Raw genomic sequence first — 10,239 nt, 5'->3', positions numbered from 1 at the left:
AAAGTTAGTAATTGTGTCTGGATGTCAGGACTGCTTAAAACACATGGAAGCGCTGTGTATGTGTGTGTTTGTGTGTATGTTTGTGTGTACGTGTGTGTGTGTCTGCGCATGCATTTGTCTCTATGTGTATGTGTAGGTGTGTGCGGGCGCATGTGGGTTTGAAAGATGTCCGTGCACGCATTTGTGAGAAGCACCTGATGTCTTCTATGCCACACATTTGCCCAACAGATGGAAAAATGCAGCTTTGCTCTTTTTTTTGCAAATTCAAAAAGCTCTCCTTGTTTTACAGCATGCCATCTGTATACACAATTTATCTTACCCTTTTCTCTCTATCCTTTCCGCAAGCCCATTTATCTCTCTCCACCTCCCACTCCCTCTTTCTCTCTCTCTCTCTCTCTCTCTCTCGCTCTCTCTGACTCAATTCACCTTAACCTGGGGTTATGAATTTACATTGGCCTTCTTAAAAAGTGGAAAACATAATCTGCAGTGCTGATGCTCTCAGTGTTGCCTGTGTTGCCGCTGTCGAAGAGTGGCACAAATTGGATTTCTCCGACCGGGTGAGACGTGGACATGCTCGTCTGAATCTGAGCTGAAGCTTCCCACTCATGTCCAAACCTGAGCCAGCCAGCAGCACAAAGCCAGAATTCATCTGGTGAATTCCCCTTGGAGCAAATATATTATGCGATTGCATGAACACAGCCTATTTAGTAGTTGGTAGATAGAGCTATTGATACCTTAGTTAGCTAATATTAGTTCCCTTGCCTTTTAATTAGCAAATGACCGGTTCAAGTAGATAACTTAGCTGTTGTTAGTTTGAGAGTTATAAAGTGCTTGAAAGTAACTTATATTAGTGATTTGTAATCAACAGACAGCCCATAAGTGGTCACATAGCAAGTTACGGAGCTGCCAAGCTACTAGCATGATGCTAACCTCATTCTATTTACTCAGGCTATTGGCTCAGTATATAGCCCCATGGCTAGCAATAACAAATACATGTAAAAATACATTAGAATGACAGATGAGTTCTAAAGAGGTGAGTCTTTAAACGCTTTGAGATACTCTTTGAATGCACCTAAATGTTAATCAAGTCACTTCATCAAACAGCACTAGGAAGGTAATTCCACCACCAAGGTGCCACTAATGAAAGGAGTCTTGATTGCCATCTCTGGTTGTGGAGAAAAGACAAAGCCAACAGACGTTCTTCGGAGGAACGAAAGTGGTTTTGAGTTTTTCCCAGAGCTCAATAAAGTGCATCACGGGCAATGAATGGAGTGAATGTAGAAACATACCTCTGTCTATAGCATTTATTAAAGTGCAGACACACACACACACACACACACACACACACTCACACACACACACAGACACACACACACACACACACACACACACACAGACACACACACACTCACACACACACACACACACACAAACACACACACACAGACACACACAGACACACACACACACACACACACACACACACTCACACACACACACAGACACGCACACACACACACACACACACAGGGAAGGGGCAACTCGAGTGTAGCACCCTGAGGTGATGTCACTGCTTATCCAGACACCAGGCTTTTTGCGGAGGTCGTTTTAGAATTCCGCTCCTCCCAGGGCTTTCCACACATGAGTGCTCTGCAGACACGCCTGATTTCTGCTCCTCTGCTCAGAGGTCTGACCCCGAGGGGCAGCGTGGCATGACTGGGAGAATGCAAAGAAAAGCCTGAGGCAACAGTAAAGGTCAAAATTATTATGCCGCGCCAGTGTGTGTGTGTCTGTGTGTATGTGATTATGGGTGGGAGAGTTGTTTACAGGAAATTGTACTCTTACATGTTTTGTAGAGACGCATTTGTATTTCCTGTGCAGTCGAACAGTATGGTCACTGGTATGTCTATGGTCTCATTCAAATTGAGCGGCATTGGTAGTCAAACTAATTATTTCCGTGTCTGATTGTACTAAATATTATGGTATCGCGTTAACCACACATCAAATTGTTTCTGACGAGGAATGCCGGCCATGAAGAGCTCTGCTAAAAGCAAATGTTCAGTATGAACGTATGCATATCGGTTTGTTAGTAGACAAGGGCCATAGCCACAGTCCCACTGTGAGGTTTTGATCCAAATGTTTTGCCATTTTAAGGCCCCCATTCTGGGCTCCAGGAACGAGTTCATGCTAGATTTCTCTCACCAGGACCAGCTTCAGTCTGTGGCAGCGAGAAATTGTTTTGTCAATTGCATAGTCAAAACACGCCTTAGGTCTCTGCGTGTGTGTGTGTGTGACGGTTCACTTCACATTTTGTCATGAAGCAAACATAAACAACAAGAGAGTGCTTTTTGCACAGCAGTTCTTTTTCTTCCATCATCTTACTGATGGTGTTTTAGAAGGCTAAACTGGTTATCTATGTCTTGACGATGATGAAAACCATGAGATTGTTGATTTGACCCTGCGTCAGACTGTGGCAGGGATTAGATTATTCGTTGAAATTATGATGCAACATGTTATTATTCTTACAGAGATTGCACTGTAGAGACTTATAATATCCAATTAGTGTGAGGGCCTCTGCATGCCAAACACACAGTATTAATATGCAAACACGGTTTGAAAGGATGATGAGGTGGCTTGTTTCTCCTGTGCCGTTTTCGTCTTCAGATGGCCTCTGATGTATCTGTGACAAAAATAAACATGTTGTATAGGCCCGGGATACTTTGCCTGTGTTAGGTGCAGAGCAGAAAACACAGATGTATATGTACTATACATATATACACACTGATACACACGTAGACATACATATCGTAACGGGGTATAATAGCGGCATGCGCGTGTTATCTGCTACGTTCGGGTTGTCATGTCAATCTAATTCAAATTTCAAATGTTTAACAGACTGGCCGATTGTTTAACAGACTGGCCGATTGTTTGACAGACTGGCCGATAACCAATGCAGCTACGCTACATAGTACATATGCAAACACACTTGCACATGCGCTCACACAAGCATTTGTGCGCGCATATAGAATCAGTGCAATGGGAAGCAGAGGCTCGAGCAGAAGATCATTCATGCAAGATGGTTTAAAAGACACAGGAGAAGGAGAGCTAAAGACGGAGGGATGTAAATCAGAGAAGGAAAGAGCTAAAGAGAGAACAAGCAGACAGCGAGGAGAAATGAGATCAGTGTCCAACAAGGACTTGTCCCCCTTTCTCGACACGACTGGCCTCCTCCGTGGAGCTTTGTTCCGTCAGCCCCCGGGATGACTGGCGTGGGGCTGGGTCACGGCATCCGCTCCCAGGCCGACTGCCATCCTCCACAGCCCTTTGATCTGCCTTCAACCCACCAGCCCCGCAGGGCAATGGAGTCTCTGTCTCAGAGTAGGGCGTTCGACAGTGCACCATGATGGGTCAATTTCCCCTTTAGGCACTGCTGTGGAAGATTGAGGGGAGGTTATGTCCTGTGGTTCTAATGGCTCATGAGCTGTCAACCTTGATGCCCCGACTCCCATCTTACCTTGCACCTACTGAAGTGTATTTTATGTGTACAGTATATTTTGGCCCCATGCTGATAGTAATTTCACTCTACTGATTACTTTACACACTATCTGTCGACGGTGAGAAATATGAATAAGATCAGGTGTATGGTTAGAGTTGGGGTAAAGTGGCTGAGATAGGTACTTCAATATTCAGATTTTGTTTTAGGTTTAGGTTTAGGGTTGGGTTCAGGTTAGTTACCTGACGATTAGGTATTTGAGTATTAAAGCTAAATGACAGGTATTAGTAATCGAATATCAACTAACTCTCTGCACCATTTACAATGGACATTCTAAAGTGTTAATGTGGGTAATTCTGTCTATTGTTCAAATAAATGTATGTTACCTTTCACGTTCTTAATCCCCCCACCCCATTCGTCTTCACCTTGTTATTGTCAAACCCTCAAAGGGAGAGGTATTATGAGAGTGAACATGTATTTGTGTATGAGTGTGTGTGTTTGGTGTGCGGGAGAGAGAGAGAGAGAGAGAGAGACCTCTTGCCCTTAGTTTTGTAGATTGATGGTGTGAAACTCGAAGGTCGAGACATCTTGATGAAACCTCTCAATTCCAAAAACACACTTTTCCTTGTGCCTCTTCATGCTTGCGTGCTTTTGATTCGTTGTAATTTGTAATGCTTTGCCAGTTTGTGTTCCACATTAACAACTGGTTTGAACCCGCATGTTCCATTTACAGCTGCACATGTCATTTTAGAGTTTGGCTGTAGGGACAAAAATAGAGAGAGCGATAGAGAGACAGAGAGAGAGAGAGAGAGAGATACAGATAGAGAGACACACAGAACAAAAGAGAGAGAGAGAGTGGAGGAGGGAAGACACCAAGTGAGGAGATGAAGGAGGACTGTTGCTAGGGACAACAGAAATTTCAATATAAAAAACACTCCCACACGATCTTAGACTTACTTAATGTTGTTTTTTTCCTCCACTCCGAACTTATTGGGTTATTCTTCCTCTTCCTCTTTCTCTTGTTCTTTTTTTTTTCTTTCTTTCTCTTTTATCTCTCCCAATCCATTTGACACCATATGCATTCATCCTCCGCCCTCCCGCACTTTTACACTAATCAATGCAAACATTTCCACAGCGCTTCACTAAGTACAAAAGATGTCAGTTTCTATCAGTGGAGTGTCTCTGGTGGCTTTATCTTACATTCTTACATTCCTATGTAAGGCCAGTGCTGAAATGTACAAAGAACCTGTAAAGATAAGTGCATAGAATGGTGTGCACAGGGAATGCAGTACAGCTGGTTATGACGGTCCTCTTCCACATATGAGTATTCCAACTATATTTAAATGTATTGTTCCTTAAAGTGTATTTACGTGTAGCGCTCTATTTCTGTCCTTGTTTCTTTGCTGTGCCTTGCTCGGCGTCACAGACGTCTTTCCATGATGTCACTCATTCTTTTCCCCCCATTGTTTAATGTTGCTGATGGATCAGAACATCATTCCCATCCCTCTTTGATCCCGTCCTCCATTCCCAACCTTCTTTGATCCTGTTCCCAATTCCTCTACCTCCCTGTCTGCCATTTTATTTATGTCAAATTACCGCATCCATGACACACAGCTAATACCCAGATCTCCCTTGGCTCCGTCTTGCAGATCTCTCCATCTCTCTATCTCACTCTCACTCACTCACTCACTCACTCACTCACTCACACTCTCTCTCTCTCTCTCTCTCTCTCTCTCTCTCTCTCTCTCTGCTGTACTGTACTGTTTTTCACAAGCGTGCTGCACAGAATCTTTAATTAGCTTCCCTCTCCTCCTCTCTTCTTCTCTCTGATTTTTCTCTTCCTATCACCTCTGTTATGGTAGATCTGCAGCAGATCCAGTGGAAGCCTCGTCAGTAGCAGAGGATTGCTAACAGGCCTTTTGTTGCGGTCCGGAACGGTTTGTGACCTTTGACCTCCCGCCCTCTGTAAACACAGGAGCCCGCAGCTGGGAGTCCTGAAAGACAGTAGGAGGTCTCCCAGAAGACCCGTGGCACAACCTGCACATCCGGACCACCACCACCCCATCCGAACCTCGCCACAGACACACACACACACACACACACACACACACGCACACGCTCACACTCACACACACACACACACACACACACACACACACACTTACACACACACACACACAGGCCTGAGTTCAGATCTCAGAACTCTGAAGACGGAAGAGGCAACAAACAAAAGAGACAGGTAAGTGAGTGAGTTTGTCTCTTGTTGAAGTGGCGCTGCCCTGCATGCTCACCCCCAGCTTTATTCCCTGTGACTCAGGACAGCTCTCAGCAGATTGCCTGCAGGCTGTTGTGGTGCTATGGTGCTCCTCTCGTCTGCTCTCTGCGCTCGGCTGCCCTGGGCTCACATCTCTGGGCTTGTCTTGATAGCCAGAGTGTGTGCCTCTCTCTCTCCCTCACACTGACACTACAGTACGCGATCTCTGAGTGAGATGGTTCCCTCCAGAAATGAATGGAGGACTCTCTCTCTGCTCAGTGATCTCAGACTGATGAGGAGACGTGGAGGGGAGAGAGGAGTGATGAGAGGTTTGGAGGACTTGGAGAACGTAAGGGCTGTGCTTCACAATTCCCCATCTCGCCCGTGAAGTGGTTTTGCAGTTTGTCACGCACGGGGCCACTAAAAAAAAGCACTCCTGCGCCCCCTGTACAAGGCAGCTGAAGGGCCTTGTTCGCCCTCATGGTCTGGTGTTTTTGTCCATGAGTTGGACTCGATTGACCATCGATGCCGTCCGCTTGAGCTGCCTCTCCCCCAACCGTGTTATTATGCTTTTTCCTCAGCTAAGACTTTACATGTCAGATTATTGACTCCATATTGCTGGGTCTAACTATGTCCATATAACCCTAAGCCCCACTGAGAACACTTCACTCCAACCAAGCATCCATAGGTTCTATTATCCATATATTATTGGTATTTATTTTTAGTAGTTATTATTGTTGCTGTTATTATTATTATTAATAACATTGTTATAATATAATGCATATTATTCTATGCTGTAAACATTTGTGCCCTGTGTATGCAGAGTCTGGATTAGTCAACATTACAAGGCATTATGAATACATTATAACCCTTTTATTATACGGCTCTTCAGAATGTGGCAAAAAGGCTCCATTAAATTGAATGGGCCATCCCAAAGTTTGAAGGTCCGATATTTCTTTATAATGACAGCTGCAAAAAGAGTAATGGCCACTGCCATTGCAACGGGTTTTGTGCTTCTAATTCACATCTTTCATAACATTCCGCAAGTAGTCAAGTAGCAAGTAGTAGTTCACTTTTCATAACGGAAATTCATTCTAACTTGTAGTCAGCAAGAAATACGTAATAGTTACACAAATTTGCATGAAGAACTATGCAATAACCGCAACAAAATCACTTAAAAAGTGATATTTCAGAGGAATGTCTTTTATCATTTTGCCAAGTAACTCTATAACAAGCAGAATCATGTATCGTCCACGGGTCAGTTTCGGAAAATAAATCCCTTCAGGGCACTTCTGCGCGTTGGGGTCCTGTTCGTTCTGTTGGGAATTATTTTCCGACTAACATGCAGACTATACATTATCCCTTACTTGTTTGTATGTTTGTAATGCTTTATATATACTTTATAGGTACATATTCATGGAAAGTTTCCTAAGTGACAATTTGGGATTAATCTGACTTTTCCAGGGGAACTCCCAGTTGCAATTTCACCTTTGAATTCGTTCCAGGCTTTTCTCTTGGGACAAGGCCTGGGAATGTCACTCTGTCTTTGTCGTGCTCACGTCCTGGCACCAAATGTAGTTGGATGCGTTCCACGCGTACTGGCAAAAAAGACAGCAACAGCTAACATCAGGCTTCTTGCTCAAGAGTGCCGTGCCTCATTCTTGCTGAAATGTCTTGCTTGAAATCGATTGACTCTCACAGAGTCATTTACAGCCATCCGCACTGCCACAGCATAGAGACAACTGGCAGTACAGGTCTCGCCACCACACTGAACATGAGGGACGCTGTTCATTGGCTCACAGCTGTGTCCGTCAGTTGTCAGTCAGCCATAATCAGTCACTTTCAGACCTGTTTGAAGGAGGTGCGGGCGATGCCAGCAGCAACAAAAAAAATTCTGGATCGGTGTTGATGAGAAATTGTGTGCCAGATTGGAAATCAATTCGCTAAATATATTTTGCGCCGCTAAGTACATTTTCAATCCACAACAAATCGTATTGATTACCTCTCCCATGGAGGTTATGTTTTCACCCGTGTCCATTTGTTTGTTGGTTGGTTTGTTTGTTTCTGAGCAGGATTATGCAGAAACTATTGGCCTGATTTTCATGAAAATGAATACGAAAGGTGTAACGTCGGCCAAGAAAGAACCTGTTTACGTTTGGGAGCGGATCCGACTCAGGGGGCACCTGCAAAAATGTAGTTTTGCTTTCATTAAAGTTGGGAGATACGGGGCGCCTGAACGAGTTTAGTTCTGCTTTTGCTAACGTTGCGAGATGTGACATTTGCCCTTGGCAGTGCTATGCGCTCTACTGAGTGCCATTCTGGTTTATAAACCGTCATTAACCATGAGCACTGTCTCTCCTAGAGCTAGAACACAACGGCCTGAGCTCTGGAGCTGAGCGATGTTGGGTTGGAATGATGGGGGGGATGTGGAAGGGCATGATGCGTAGGAGGAGGAGGAGGAGAGGAGGAGGAGGAGGAAGTGGTGGTCGGTCGGCTGTGTCAGGGTGGTCAGCTGTGTGATGGAGGCTGTTACAGATGGGGGACCAGCGTCTGCCAGGAGAGAGTGTGAGCGGTCAGCTGCGTCAGACCCCAGATGTGGAGGGACAGGAGAGGTCAGCCCTGCTGCGCCAGACCTCTGGAGGATGGGGAGATTCTTATCCAGTGCACGCACAGACACATACACACACACACACACACACACACACACACACACACAGACACATACACACACACACAAGCATGCAGATAACAAACACACATACACAAGTATGCACACACACACGCACAAGAAACTAACCACTCTTACATTAAAATATGCTGAACCCAAATGCATAGCCACACTCATTAAACCACACACACAGTAAGACGATTCAGGAATGTGGGGTTTATGCATATCTAAACACATACACACTGAAGAGCTGTATGAATATTTTATGTGTGGGAGCGAGGTGCTGCGCACTTTGAGTTCAGCTCCTCCTCCACCGCACACACACACACACACACACACACACCCCCCTCCCCTCCACACACAAACACACATATAAACACACACACACACCCCTCCCCTCCACACACAAACACACATATAAACACACACACACACACACACACACACACACACACATACCACCCTGTGCACTGACTTCAGAAGCTAGCATTATTCCACTGTTTTTTTCACTGCTGTGCTGTTATTACTGTAAGTTGGAACCACTGTTATTACACCCTGACAACCATACTTACAATTCCCCTCATATTCCAACCCAGTGTTACATCCATGCCTTCAGCGCTAATAACCAGTGTTCAAGAAACTGTGCCCTTCCCTCTCAAAACACCGCACTGTGCCTGTGTGTGTGTGTGTGTGTGTATAACAATTCCTCTTAAACAGGAGAGATGTTGGTAGTGTGTGATCATCATGTAATCTCTGGCTGTTTTGAAATGACTTTTTAAAATGACAATTATGTCACTGCCTTATTGCTCACTGCTGACAACCACCCCTGCTCCCTCTCACACACACACACACACACCCACACACTCCTCAAAACCCGCAAAGCGCAATACACAGTCATCCTCATCTTGCCTCCTTCCTGATATTGAAATCCCCCAGACTTCCACATCCATCCACACCCCATTTCCAATTCCACCTCATCAGTCATATACTCAACCCAGCCATCTCCCTCTGCTAAGCATCCCACCCACATCATCTCTAACCCAAATGTCTCTCTTCATTACCCTCCCGCCCCCTTCAGCCTTACACAGACCCCCAGTCACCCCAACCTCCAGCCCCAGGCAGTAGAACCATTCCAACCCAGGCATCCAGGAGGAGGCATCTAACTGAGAAGGTTTGGGGAGAAGGACTGTGATAAAAACATTTCTCCAAAAGGACTCCTAAGCACATTGTTTTGGATGTTGAGAGGGATTAAAGATGCTGTCCGCGATTCAGTTTCGGTTTTAGCTGTTGATATTTGAGCTCAAAAGCCAATCAATTTACAGCCCTCCTATCCGTGCTCCTGAAGCACAGCGTGGGTTGGCTGGGATTTTTGGGAGCGCAAACACTGAACGGATAGCTAGAGGGCCGTGAAGAACAATTTGCTGAATTTGACAAAAAGCTTATGGGATTAGAATTACGGACTGTGCCTTTAAGTGGGAGACACGGGTTAGAGACTGATGACTGTGATGGTTTCCAGTTCCTGGATGTGGATCGTTCATTCTTGCCATCGTTTTCATCTCTGGTGGTTTTAGAGATGAAGTGTATTTTTGCCGATGTTGCATCATATCAATCTTTGCACTCTGATGGCTCAAAAACAAAAACACACACACACACACACCATGCATACCATGCCAGCTACCACAGACGAACTATGTCTGACAAAACAAATGACTATGGACAGTACACAGGTGTGAATGCCTTCTTACTCTCTCTCTTTCTCATTCTTTTCCTCTCTTCTTCCTTTTCCTGACTTTCTCTTCCCGTTCTCTTTCTGTCTCTCCTCCC

The 10,239-nt window shown here is 45.0% G+C and overlaps 1 protein-coding gene across 2 annotated transcripts in view; it reads left to right on the top strand.

The window, feature by feature from the left end:
• The first annotated feature begins 5,635 nt into the window (after positions 1–5,635).
• LOC105892194 (protein phosphatase 1 regulatory subunit 29) overlaps positions 5,636–10,239 on the top strand; it is a 44,409-nt gene continuing 39,805 nt past the window's right edge. For both annotated transcript variants that reach the window (XM_031561427.1, XM_031561379.1), the window contains exon 1: positions 5,636–5,732. The gene's annotated coding sequence lies outside the window, so the exon portion shown is untranslated. The remainder of the gene's footprint in view (positions 5,733–10,239) is intronic.

The sequence above is a fragment of the Clupea harengus genome, chromosome 1, assembly GCF_900700415.2.
Source record: "Clupea harengus chromosome 1, Ch_v2.0.2, whole genome shotgun sequence".
Taxonomy (NCBI): Eukaryota; Metazoa; Chordata; class Actinopteri; order Clupeiformes; family Clupeidae; genus Clupea; species Clupea harengus.
This window is presented reverse-complemented; position numbering and strand designations above follow the sequence as displayed.